This window comes from Delphinapterus leucas, chromosome 4, assembly GCF_059928025.1.
Source record: "Delphinapterus leucas isolate spDelLeu-1000000601 "Yukka" chromosome 4, BTC_Dleu_Yukka2, whole genome shotgun sequence".
Lineage (NCBI taxonomy): Eukaryota > Metazoa > Chordata > Mammalia > Artiodactyla > Monodontidae > Delphinapterus > Delphinapterus leucas.
In genome coordinates this window covers 49462405-49475043 of record NC_143132.1, presented here as the reverse complement: position 1 = coordinate 49475043, position 12639 = coordinate 49462405, and the positions used below count along the sequence as shown (strand labels likewise).

The following is a 12639-nucleotide window of genomic DNA, read 5'->3' as shown; positions in this document are numbered from 1 at the left end:
CAGGGAGATCAGCTTGGTGGTTTGTGACCACCTAGAGGGGTGGGATAGGCAGGGTGGGAGGGAGTGAGACACAAGAGGGAAGAGATATGGGAATATATGTATATGTATAACTTACTCACTTTGTTATAAAACAGAAACTAATACACCATTGTAAAGCAATTATACTCCAATAAAGATGTAAAAAAAAAGAAAATCTACAAACAATAAATGCTGGAGAGGGTGTGGAGAAAAGGGAACCCTCTTGCACTGTTGGTGGGAATGTAAATTGATACAGCCACTATGGAAAACAGTATGGAGGTTCCTTTAAAAACTGAAAATAGAACTACCATATGACCCAGCAATACCACTATTGGGCATATACCCTGAGAAAACCATAATTCAAAAAGAGTCATGTACCACAATGTTTATTGCAGCACTATTTACAATAGCCAGGACGTGGAAGCAACCTAAGTGTCCAACAAGAGATGAATGGATAAAGAAGATGTGGCACATATATACAATGGAATATTACTCAGCCATAAAAAGGAATGAAATTTAATTATTTGTAGTGAGTTGGATGGACCTACAGTCTGTCATACAGAGTGAAGTAAGTCAGAAAGAGAAAAATGCTGTATGTTAACACATATATATGGAATCTAAAGAAAAAAAAAGGTTCTGATGAACTTAGGGCGCAGGACAGGAATAAAGACACAGACGTGGAGAATGGACTTGAGGACACGGGGAAGGTTAAGGGTAAGCTGGGACGAAGTGAGAGAGTGGCATGGACATATATACACTTCCAAATGTAAAATAGGTAGCTAGTGGGAAGCAGTTGCATTGCATGGGAAGATCAGCTAGGTGATTCGTGACCACCTAGAGGGGTGTGATAGGGAGGGTGGGAGGGAGACACAAGAGGGAGGGGATATGAGAATATATGTATACAGATAGCTGGTTCACTTCGTTATACAGCAGCAACTAACACAACAATGTAAAGCAATTATATTCCAATAAAGATGTGGAAAATATATATATATAAGGCAATTTTAAAAAAGACAAAACTAAAAGGGAAAACAGACAAATCTACAATCTTAGCAGGACAAAAAACACTTCTATGGTATTGCAGCCAAAAATATATAACCTTAATTGAATCATAGAGACAAATTTAACAAACCTAAATTGAGGGCAGTTTTACAAAACAAATGGCCTGTGCCTTTAAAAAAAAAAAGTCAAGGTCATGAAAGACAAAGCAAAACTAACAAGCAATTCCAGTTTAAAGAAGACATGACAACCAAATACTACCTGCTATTCTGAATTGGATCCAGGACCAGGAAATAAATTTCTTTTCTTCTTTTACTATAAGTGGTATTACTAAGACATTTGGAGAACTCTGAATAAGGTCTGTTGTTTTTATAATAGTTCTGTATCAATAATTATATAAATACAGGGAGGAGGGGAAGATGGCGGAAGAGTAAAACGCGGAGACCACCTTCCTCCCCACAGATACACCAGAAATACATCTACACGTGGAACAACTCCTACAGAACACCCACTCAACGCTGGCAGAAGACCTCAGACCTCCCAAAAGGCAAGAAAGTCCCCACGTACCCAGGTAGGGCAAAAGAAAAAACAATAAACAGAGACAAAAGGATAGGGACCTGACCTGCACCATTGGGAGGGAGCTGTGAAGGAGGAAAGGTTTCCACACACTAGAAGCACCTTCGCAGGCGGAGGGGGAAAGCTTAACAGCCGCGGAGGAGAGTGCAGCAACAGGGGTGCGGAGGGCAGAGCTGAGAGATTCCCGCACAAAGGATCAGTGTTAACCAGTACTCACCAGCCCGAGAGGCTTGCCTGCTCACTCGCCGGAGCGGGCGGGGCTGGGAGCTGAGGTTCGGGCTTCAGTCGGAACGCCGGGAGAGGACTGGGGTTGGCGGCGTGAACATAGCCTGCAGGGGGTTAGTGCGCCACGGCTAGCCGGGAGGGATTCCAGCGAAAAGTCTGGACCTGCCGAAGAGGCAAGAGGCTTTTTCTTCCCTCTTTGTTTCCTGGTGCGCGAGGAGAGGGGATTAAGAGCGCTGCTTAAAGGAGCTCCAGAGACACGCACGAGCCGCGGCTAAAAGCGCGGACCCCAGAGACGGGCATCAGACGCTAAGGCTGCTGCTGTCGCCACCAAGAAGCCTGTGTGCGAGCACAGATCACTATCCACACCCCCCTTCCGGGGAGCCTGTGCAGCCCACCACTGCCAGGGTCCCGGGATCCAGGGACAACTTCCCCGGGAGAACGCACGGCGCGCCTCAGGCTGGTGCAACATCACGCCAGCCTCTGCTGCCGCAGGCTCACCCCGCACTCCGTACCCCTCCCTCCCCACAGCCTGAGTGAGCCAGAGTCCCCGAAGCAGCTGCTCAATTAACCCCATAAATCCAAAGCAGAGACCTGGGAGCTGTGAGAACAAAGAAGAGAAAGGGAAATCTCTCCCAGCAGCCGCAGAAGGAGTGGATTAAATCTCCACAATCAATGTGATGTACTCTGCATCTGTGGAATACATGAATAGACAACGAATCATCCCAAATTGAGGAGGTGGACTTGGAGAGCAAGATTTATGATTTTTTCCCCTTTTCCTTTTCTCCTGAGTGTGTATGCTGCTGTGTGAGATTTTGTCTGTATAGCTTTGCTTCCACCATTTGTCCTAGGGTTCTATCTGTCCGTTTTTTTTTTGTTTGTTTTGCTTTTAAAAAAATTTTTTTTCTTAATAATTATTTTTTATTTTAATAACTTTATGTTATTTTACTTTACTTTATCTTCTTTCTTTCTTTCTTTCTTTCCTTCCTTCCCTCCTTCCTCCCTTCCTCCCTCCCTCCCTCCTTTCTTTCTTTCTTTCTTTCTTCCTTCCTTCCTACCTTCCTTCCTTCCTTTCTTTCTTTCTTCCTTCCTTCCTTCCTCCCTTTCTTTCTTTCTTTCTTTCTACTTTTTCTCCCTTTTATTCTGAGACGTGTGGATGAAAGGCTCTTGGTGCTCCAGCCAGGACTCAGTGCTGTGCCCCTGAGGTGGGAGAGCCAACTTCAGGACACTGGTCCACAAGAGACCTCCCAGCTCCACATAATATCAAACAGCGAAAATCTCTCAGAGATCTCCATCTCAACATCAACACCCAGCTTCACTCAATGAACAGCAAGCTACAGTGCTGGACACCCTATGCCAAACAACTAGCAAGACAGGAACACAACACCACCCATTAGCAGTGAGGCTGCCTAAAATCATAATAAGTCCACAATCACCCCAAAACACACCACCAGACCTGGACCTGCCCACCAGAAAGACAAGTTCCAGCCTCATCCACCAGAACACAGGAACTAGTCCCATCCACCAGGAATCCTATACAACCCACTGAACCAACTTTAGCCACTGGGGACTTTAGCCACGGGGGACAGAAACCAAAAACAACTGGAACTACGAACCTGCAGCCTGCAAAAAGGAGACCCCAAACACAGTAATAAAAGCAAAATGAGAAGACAGAAAAACACACAGCGATGAAGGAGCAAGATAAAAACCCTCCAGACCTAACAAATGAAGAGGAAATAGGCACTCTACCTGAAAAACAATTCAGAATAATGATAGTAAAGGTGATCCAAAATCTTGGAAACAGAATAGACAAAATGCAAGAAACATTTAACAAGGACCTAGAAGAACTAAAGATGAAACAAGCAACAATGAACAGCACAATAAATGAAATTAAAAATACTCTAAATGGGATCAATAGCAGAATAACTGAGGCAGAAGAATGGATAAGTGACCAGGAATATAAAATAGTGGAAATAACTACTGCAGAGCAGAATAAAGAAAAAAGAATGAAAACAACTGAGGACAGTCTCAGACATCTCTGGGACAACATTAAACACACCAACATTCGAATATAGACATTCCAGAAGAAGAAGAGAAAAAGAAAGGAACTGAGAAAATATTTGAAGAGATTATAGTTGAAAACTTCTCTAATATGGGAAAGGAAATAGTTAATCAAGTCCAGGAAGCACAGAGAGTCCCATACAGGATAAATACAAGGAGAAATATGCCAAGACACATATTAATCAAACTGTCAAAAATTAAATACAAAGAAAACATATTAAAAGCAGCACAGGAATCCCCATAAGGTTAACAGCTGATCTTTCAGCAGAAACTCTGCAAGCCAGAAGGGACTGGCAGGACATATTTAAAGTGATGAAGGATAAAAACCTGCAACCAAGATTACTCTACCCAGCAAGGATCTCATTCAGATTTGATGGAGAAATTAAAACCTTTACAGACGCAAAAGCTGAGAGAGTTCAGCACCACCAAACCAGCTTTACAAAAAATGCTAAAGGAACTTCTCTAGGCGAGAAACACGAGAGAAGGAAAAGATCTACAATAACGAATACAAAACAATTAAGAAAATGGGAATAGGAACATACATATCAATAATTACCTTAAATGTAAACGGACTAAATGCTCCCACCAAAAGACACAGATTGGCTGAATGGATACAAAAACAAGACCCATATATTTGCTGTCTACAAGAGACCCACTTCAGACCTAGAGAGACATACAGACTGAAAGTAAGGGGATGGAAAAAGATATTCCATGCAAATGGAAACCAAAAGAAAGCTGGTGTAGCAATTCTCATATCAGATAAAATAGACTTTAAAATAAAGACCATTAGAAGAGACAAAGAAGGGCACTACATAATGATCAAGGATCAATTCAAGAAGAAGATATAACAATTGTAAATATTTATGCAGCCAACATAGGAGCACTTCAATACATAAGACAAATACTAACAGCCATAAAAGGGGAAATCGACAGTAACACATTCATAGTAGAGGACTTTAACACCCCACTTTCACCAATGGACAGATCATCCAAAATGAAAATAAATAAGGAAACACAAGCTTTAAATGATACATTAAACAAGATGGACTTAATTGATATTTATAGGACATTCCATCCAAAAACAACAGAATATACATTTTTCTCAAGTGCTCATGGAACATTCTCCAGGATAGATCATATCTTGGGTCACAAATCAAGCCTTGGTAAATTTAAGAAAATTGAAATTGCATCAAGTATCTTTTCCGACCACAACATTATGAGACTAGATATCAATTACAGGAAAAGATCTGTAAAAAATACAAACACATGGAGGCTAAACAATACACTACTTAATAACGAGGTGATCATTGAAGAAATCAAAAAGAAATTAAAAAATACCTAGAAACAAATGACAATGGAGACAAGACGACCCAAAACCTATGGGATCCAGCAAAACCAGTTCTAAAAGGGAAGTTTATAGCAATACAATCCTACCTTAAGAAACAGGAAACATCTCGAATAAAGAACCTAACCTTGCACCTAAAGCAGTTAGAGAAAGAAGAACAAAAAAATCCCCAAAGTTAGCAGAAAGAAAGAAATCATAAAAATCATATCAAAAATAAATGAAACAGAAATGAAGGAAACGATAGCAAAGATCAATAAAATTAAAAGCTGGTTCTTTAAGAAGATAAACAAAATCGATAAACCATTAGCCAGACTCATCAAGAAAAAAAGGGAGAAGACTCAAATCAATAGAATAAGAAGTGAAAAAGGAGAAGTAACAACTGACACTGCAGAAATACAGAAGATAATGAGAGATTACTACAAGCAACTCTATGCCAATAAAATGGACAACCTGAAAGAAATGGACAAATTCTTACAAATGCACAACCTGCCAAGACTGAATCAGGAAGAAATAGAAAATATGAACAGACCAATCACAGGCACTGAAATTGAAAGTGTGATTTAAAATCTTCCAATGAAGAAAAGCCCAGGACCAGATGGTTTCACAGGCGAATTCTATCAAACATTTAGACAAGAGCTAACACCTATCCTTTTCAAACTCTTCCAAAATATAGCAGAGGGAGGAACACTCCAAAACTCATTCTATGAGGCCACCAGCACCCTGATTCCAAAACCAGACAAGGATGTCACAAAGAAAGAAAACTACAGGCCAATATCACTGATGAACATAGATGCAAAAATCCTCAACAAAATACTAGCAAACAGAATCCAACAGCACATTAAAAGGATCATACACCATGATCAAGTGCGGTTTATTCAAGAAAGCAAGGATTCTTCAATATACGCAAATCAATAAACGTGATACACCATATTAACAAATTGAAGGCGAAAAACCATATGATCATCTCAATAGATGCAGAGAAAGCTTTTGACAAAATTCAGCACCCATTTACGATTAAAACCCTGCAGAAAATCGGCATAGAGGGAACTTTCCTCAATATAATAAAGGCCATATATGACAAACCCACAGCCAACCTCATCCTCAATGGTGAAAAACTAAAAGCATTTCCACTAAGATCAGGAACAAGACAAGGATGCCCACTCTCACCACTCTTATTCAATATAGTTTTGGAGGTTTTAGCCACAGCAATCAGAGAAGAAAAGGAAATAAAAGGAATCCAAACTGGAAAAGAAGAAGTAAAGCTGTCACTGTGTGCAGATGACATGATACTATACATAGAGAATCCTAAAGATACTACCAGAAAACCACTAGAACTAATCAATGAATTTGGTAAAGTAGCAGGATACAAAATTAATGCACAGAAATCTCTGGCATTCCTATACACTAATGATGAAAAATCTGAAAGTGAAATCAAGAAAACACTCCCATTTACCATTGCAACAAAAAGAATAAAATATCTAGGAATAAACCTACCTAAGAAGAGAAAAGACCTGTATGCAGAAAATTATAAGACACTGATGAAAGAAATTAAAGATGATACAAATACATGGAGAGATATACCATGTTCTTGGATTGGAAGATTCAACATTGTGAAAATGAGTCTACTACCCAAAGCAATCTACAGATTCAATGCAATCCCTATCAAACTACCACTGGCATTTTTCACAGAACTAGAACAAACAATTTCACAATTTGTATGGAAACACAAAAGACCCCGAATAGCCAAAACAATCTTGAGAATGGAAAACAGAGCTGGAGGAATCAGGCTCCCTGACTTCAGACTATACTACAAAGCTACAGTAATCAAGACAGTATTGTACTGGCACAAAATCAGAAAGATAGATCAATGGAACAGGATAGAAAGCCCAGGGATAAACCCACGCACATATGGTCACCTTATCTTTGATAAAGGAGGCAGGAATGTACAGTGGAGAGAGGACAGCCTCTTCAATAAGTGGTGCTGGGAAAACTGGACAGGTACATCTAAAAGTATGAGATTAGATCACTCCCTAACACCATACACAAAAATAAGCTCAAAATGATTAAAGACCTAAATGTAAGACCAGAAAATATCAAACTCTTAGAGGAAAACATAGGCAGAACACTCTATGACATAAATCACAGCAAAATCCTTTTTGACTCACCTCCTAGAGAAATGGAAATAAAAACAAAAATAAACAAATGGGACCTAATGAAACTTCAAAGCTTTTGCACAGCAAAGGAAACCATAAACAAGACCAAAAGACAACCTTCAGAATGGGAGAAAATATTTGCAAATGAAGCAACTGATAAAGGATTAATTTCCAAAATGTACAAGCAGCTCATGCAGCTCAATAACAAAAAAACAAACAACCCAGTCCAAAAATGAGCAGAAGACCTAAAGAGCCATTTCTCCCAAGAAGATATACAGATTGCCAACAAACACATGAAAGAATGTTCAACATCATTAATCATTATAGAAATGCAAATCAAAACTACAATGAGATATCATCTCACACCAGTCAGAATGGCCATCATCAAAAAATCTAAAAACAATAAATGCTGGAGAGGGTGTGGAGAAAAGGGAATACTCTTGCACTGCTGGTGGGGATGTGAATTGGTACAGCCACTATGGAGAACAGTATGGAGATTCCTTAAAAAACTACAAATAGAACTACCATATGACCCAGCAATCCCACTACTGGGCATATACCCTGAGAAAACCATAATTCAAAAAGAGTCATGTACCAAAATGTTCATTGCAGCTCTATTTACAATAGCCCAGAGATGGAAACAACCTAAGTGTCCACCATCGGATGAATGGATAAAGAAGATGTGGCACATATACACAATGGAATATTACTCAGCCATAAAAATAAACGAAATTGAGCTATTTGTAATGAGGTGGATAGACCTAGAGTCTGTCATACAGAGTGAAATAAGTCAGAAAGAGAAAGACAAATAGCGTATGCTAACACATATATATGGAATTTAAGAAAAAAAATGTCATGAAGAACCTAGGGGTAAGACAGGAATAAAGACACAGACTTACTAGAGAATGGACTTAAGGATATGGGGAAGGGGAAGGGTAAGCTGTGACAAAGCGAGAGACTGGTATGGACATATATACACTACCAAATGTAAAGTAGATAGCTAGTGGGAAGCAGCCGCATAGCATAGGGAAATCAGCTCGGTGCTTTGTGACCACTTAGAGGGGTGGGATAAGGAGGGTGGGAGGGAGGGAGACGCAAAAGGGAAGAGATATGGGAACATATGTATATGTATAACTGATTCACTTTGTTATAAAGCAGAAACTAATACACCATTGTAAAGCAATTATACTCCAATAAAGATGTAAAAAAAAATAAAAAATCAAAAAAATAATTATATAAATGATTATATGTAAAATCCATTGATTTTAATAATTATACAATATTTACATAAGATAATGTCCTTTTTAGGAAATATACACTAAAATATTCAGTGGTAAAGAGATATTATGTCTGCCACTTACTCTCAATTGGTTCAGAAAATATTATGGGCATGTAGGGCATGTGTGTTTGCACAGATCCACTTTGATCAATTATCGAGTGAGCTAAGTTATCCTGAAAATAGTGATAAAAACTTAATTAGTTTTAACCTCAGGAGATATATTGACTCCTTTTAAAGGAAAAGATACTCATGTATACCAAAAGATATGTTCAGAGAATAGAGTTTCAGAAACACTGACTTAAGAAACTAAAGTCTTGGGCTTCCCTGGTGGCGCAGTGGTTGAGAGTCTGCCTGCTGATGCAGGGGACACGGGTTCGTGCTCCCGGTCTGGGAAGATCCCACACACCGCGGAGCGGCTAGGCCCGTGAGCCATGGCCGCTGAGCCTGCGTGTCCGGAGCCTGTGCTCCGCAACAGGAGAGGCCACAACAGTGAGAGGCCCGTGTACCGCAAAAAAAAAAAAAAAAAAAAAAGGATCTGAAGTCTTTGTATTAGGCAAATAATTTGGTCAAAATAAAATTTCTTTTTATTCAGTGAGGTTCATTATCCCCGCTTTAAGATAGGGAAATTATTGGTTTCTCCCATGCTCCTTTCTATGACCAACTGAAAGTAAATAATCTTTAAAACTTATTTCATATGCTCAGCAACACTCTAGAGAATTGGGAGGCTATAGAAAAACAAAAGCAATAAAATCATTCTTGGACTGAAAGAACATATAACCTAAGGAAGACTTAAGAACAATATCCAAGAAGAAAGAATGAAGTACTTAGGTAAATACTAAAGTATATGTTATAGACCACTGGTGCAGTACAAGTTCAGATTTTTCCAAATTCTTAGGCACTTATAAAGCGATTCCAGGTGGTAGGTGAGAAGTGGCTATGCTCCTATTATGACAGCTTCCTAAACCCAGGAACAAAGGTTTCCCATCGTTCTTTCATCTAAGAAGACAGCATTGAAAAGCAACAGTTTAGAGAAACAGCAGACTGGGAGTCTGACACACAGCTGGATATCTTAAGTGCCCATGTATGTCACCTCAAGTTACCTTTCAAGAAGAGCATCTCCCATACATGGCCTTTGATTCCAGTTGGCCTGCATCCAATTTCAGACTTGGCCACTTACCAGCTATGTCACTGTGGGTAAAGCCATATCCTCTCTAAACCTCGGTTTCTTTGCCAAAACAACAGAGGTGCTGATAACTACTTCATAGACACTTTTGTGAAGATTGAATGATTTTACGTATAAAGCTTTTAACCCGGTAGAGAGCCCATTAAGCACTTAATAAATGCATTGGTATTCCCAATCAGAAGCCCCTCCCAGGTTTATTAGGAAAGCTGTTACATAAGCCCAGAGGCTCCCAAATTCTGCATTCAGAGGCTTCTTTGGGATGAGAAAACTCAAAGAAATTGCCTTTGGCCTCTAAATTTGGAGTCTCTTGATTCAGAGATCAGACTGCTGTGGCTATGCCATGACTCAAGGAAGAAAAGGCAGACTGGCCAGTGCCCTTCTCTCAGTGAGACCCAAGGCAGTCCCATCCACAGCACTTAAACACACTCCAGGCCAGCACAAACACCAACGTAAAGTGGCTTTGGTTGCCTCGCAATGTTTCCCTCCTCCCTACATTCCCCACACCCCCTACAGCCTCAAGGCCTTTTATGAGAAGTCAGGGTCCTCTGTTGTTTTCTTCTGCCCTTTCTTGATTTCATCTGGTGAAACACAGTAGGGAGAACAAATGGCCCTCAAGTATTGTTTATCCCATGCATTCCTTTGATGGTTATATATGTGGGAACTGAATCTCAGAAAAGCCCAGGGACTTGGCCCAAAGTCTGGCAGGATGGGATCTAGAATTCACTTCCCAGGTCATTGCCCTTCCTTCTACTACATGCTGCCTCTCCAGCATCTCTGGCCTCTGAAATATTTCATCTTCTACAGAGAATGGAATTCTTTCTTAATAAATACCTTTGAACCATAGTATATTAGATTATTGTGGCTGCTGTGACCAATTACTATCAACTCAGTGCCTTAAAACAACATAAATGTATTCTCTTACATTTCTGGAGGCCAGAAGCCTGAAATCAATTTCACTCGGACAAAATCAAGGTGTCAGTAAGGCCATGCTCCCTCTAAAGGTTCTAGGGAAGAATTCTTTTCTGGTTTCTAGGAGCCACCTGAATTCCTCATCTTGTGGCCTCTTCCTCCATTTTCAAAGCCAATAGTGTAGCATCTTCTTTCTGTGGTTCTGTTTCCTCCTGCTTCCATCACATGGTGTTCTCATCTGTGTCAAATCTCCCTCTGCCTCCTTCTTATGAGGACACTTCTGATTGAATTTAGTGCCCACCTGCTAATCCTCTCATCGAGAGAGCCTTAACTTAATCACATCTGCAAAATATCTTTTGCAATAGAAGGTAACATTCGCAGGTTCCCAGGATTAGGACCCGGTTATCACTGGTGGCCATTATTCAGCCTACCACACATGGTAACTAATTTAATGAAATGGATATAAATGGCTTCCAAAATTGTAGCTTATTCAGGTGCATACTGAAAAAGGTGGGATTAAGGAAGTTGTTAAGAAAAAAACCCTAATACCTGGAGTATAATAAAATGTTTATAAAATACCTTTAATTTTATTTGGATCTTAGTTCAGCAAACCAACTATAGAAAGACACTTCTAAACAATCAGGGACATTTGAACGTAGACTGGATATTAGAGGATACCAAGGAATTCTTGTTAATATTGTTCGATGTGATGATGGACCTGTAGTTATGTAAGAAAATGTTTATATTTTTACTACGTGCCTAAGGAAGCATGTAGGGGTGAAATGACACAAGGTCTGGAATTAGCTTTAAGATAATTTGGCAAAAATGTGTGTTTAGCAATAAAGCAAATATGGCAAAATATTCCTAATTATTGAACATGGATGATGGGAATGTGTGGGAGAGCTCATAACGCCATTATCTCTCTTGTTGTATATATTTGAAAATTCTCAGGGGAAATTACAAATATATAACCTCCATTTCAGAATATAAATGGCCTGTCCCAATCGCCAAGGCTCAGCATCTGACCAGTTGCTCTATAGGGAAGATAAGAAAACTGGAAGTGAAGAAACCTTCCTGCTATAAATAAAGAGGAGTGAAGCAGCAGTGCTGGTGAGCCTGTGTGTTTAGTGTCTGACGGGCTGGTTGTTTGGTAGACATTACAAAAGTCATCTCAGAGTTTTGACAGTAGAATGCCATAGGAACATGTTTGTGTTTAGGTGTTGGTTGTATTTCCATTTTGAAAACCCCTTTACCCCTGTTTCTTCATGGGATTAAATACCCAGTATAAGGCTCCTTTCCCCAGTGAGGTTGGGATATGAAGGGAAGAAGGGGAGAGTAAAACTATCAGCTCCATCCCACCTGCTTTGAGTCCCTTTCCCATAATGCTGCCAGAGTGAGCCTTCTTACAAACCAATATGATCCTGTATCCTCAATGGCTGCCCAGTCCATGCCAGATAAAATCCACACATCTGGACTAGATACACAGGACCCTACATGATCTGACAACTCTGAAAGCTGAGGATCAATTAGTTCTAAGAGGAAAATTAAGCTCTCAAGAAATAAAGGATAAGGATAAAGGAATTGTGTGTTTGAATACCAGTCCAACAAAAAATTATATAACAAACAGAAATTGAGTTAGCCTTCAGATATTACAGCAGCAATAAAATTCAGTTTGGAATTTTTAACAGACTGAGACAGTCTTAAGGAACTACTCAGCATTTTATTGCAAATTCATACTATGACTTAAAACGTAATTGATAAGGTGATTGGCATGACAATAAAAATATTATCTAGATATGTTGGAAATCCTTTCTATATCAAAAACCAAGTTCTCTCATATTACAACAGGACAAAATACTTTGAAGTTGCAAGTGCCTTGGAAACTTCAGGACAC

The 12639-nt window shown here is 39.6% G+C and overlaps 1 protein-coding gene across 3 annotated transcripts in view; it reads right to left on the bottom strand.

Annotated features, from left to right (window-relative positions):
* NFKBIZ (NFKB inhibitor zeta) overlaps positions 1-12639 on the bottom strand; it is a 163286-nt gene that overhangs the window by 34382 nt on the left and 116265 nt on the right. The window contains exon 12 of one of the 3 annotated variants that reach the window (XM_089910506.1): positions 2918-12639. This exon is cut by the window's right edge and continues 40391 nt beyond it. The exons of the other annotated variants lie outside the window; for them this stretch is intronic. The gene's annotated coding sequence lies outside the window, so the exon portion shown is untranslated. Of the gene's footprint in view, positions 1-2917 lie in introns of those variants that run through there. 3 annotated transcript variants of the gene reach the window in all.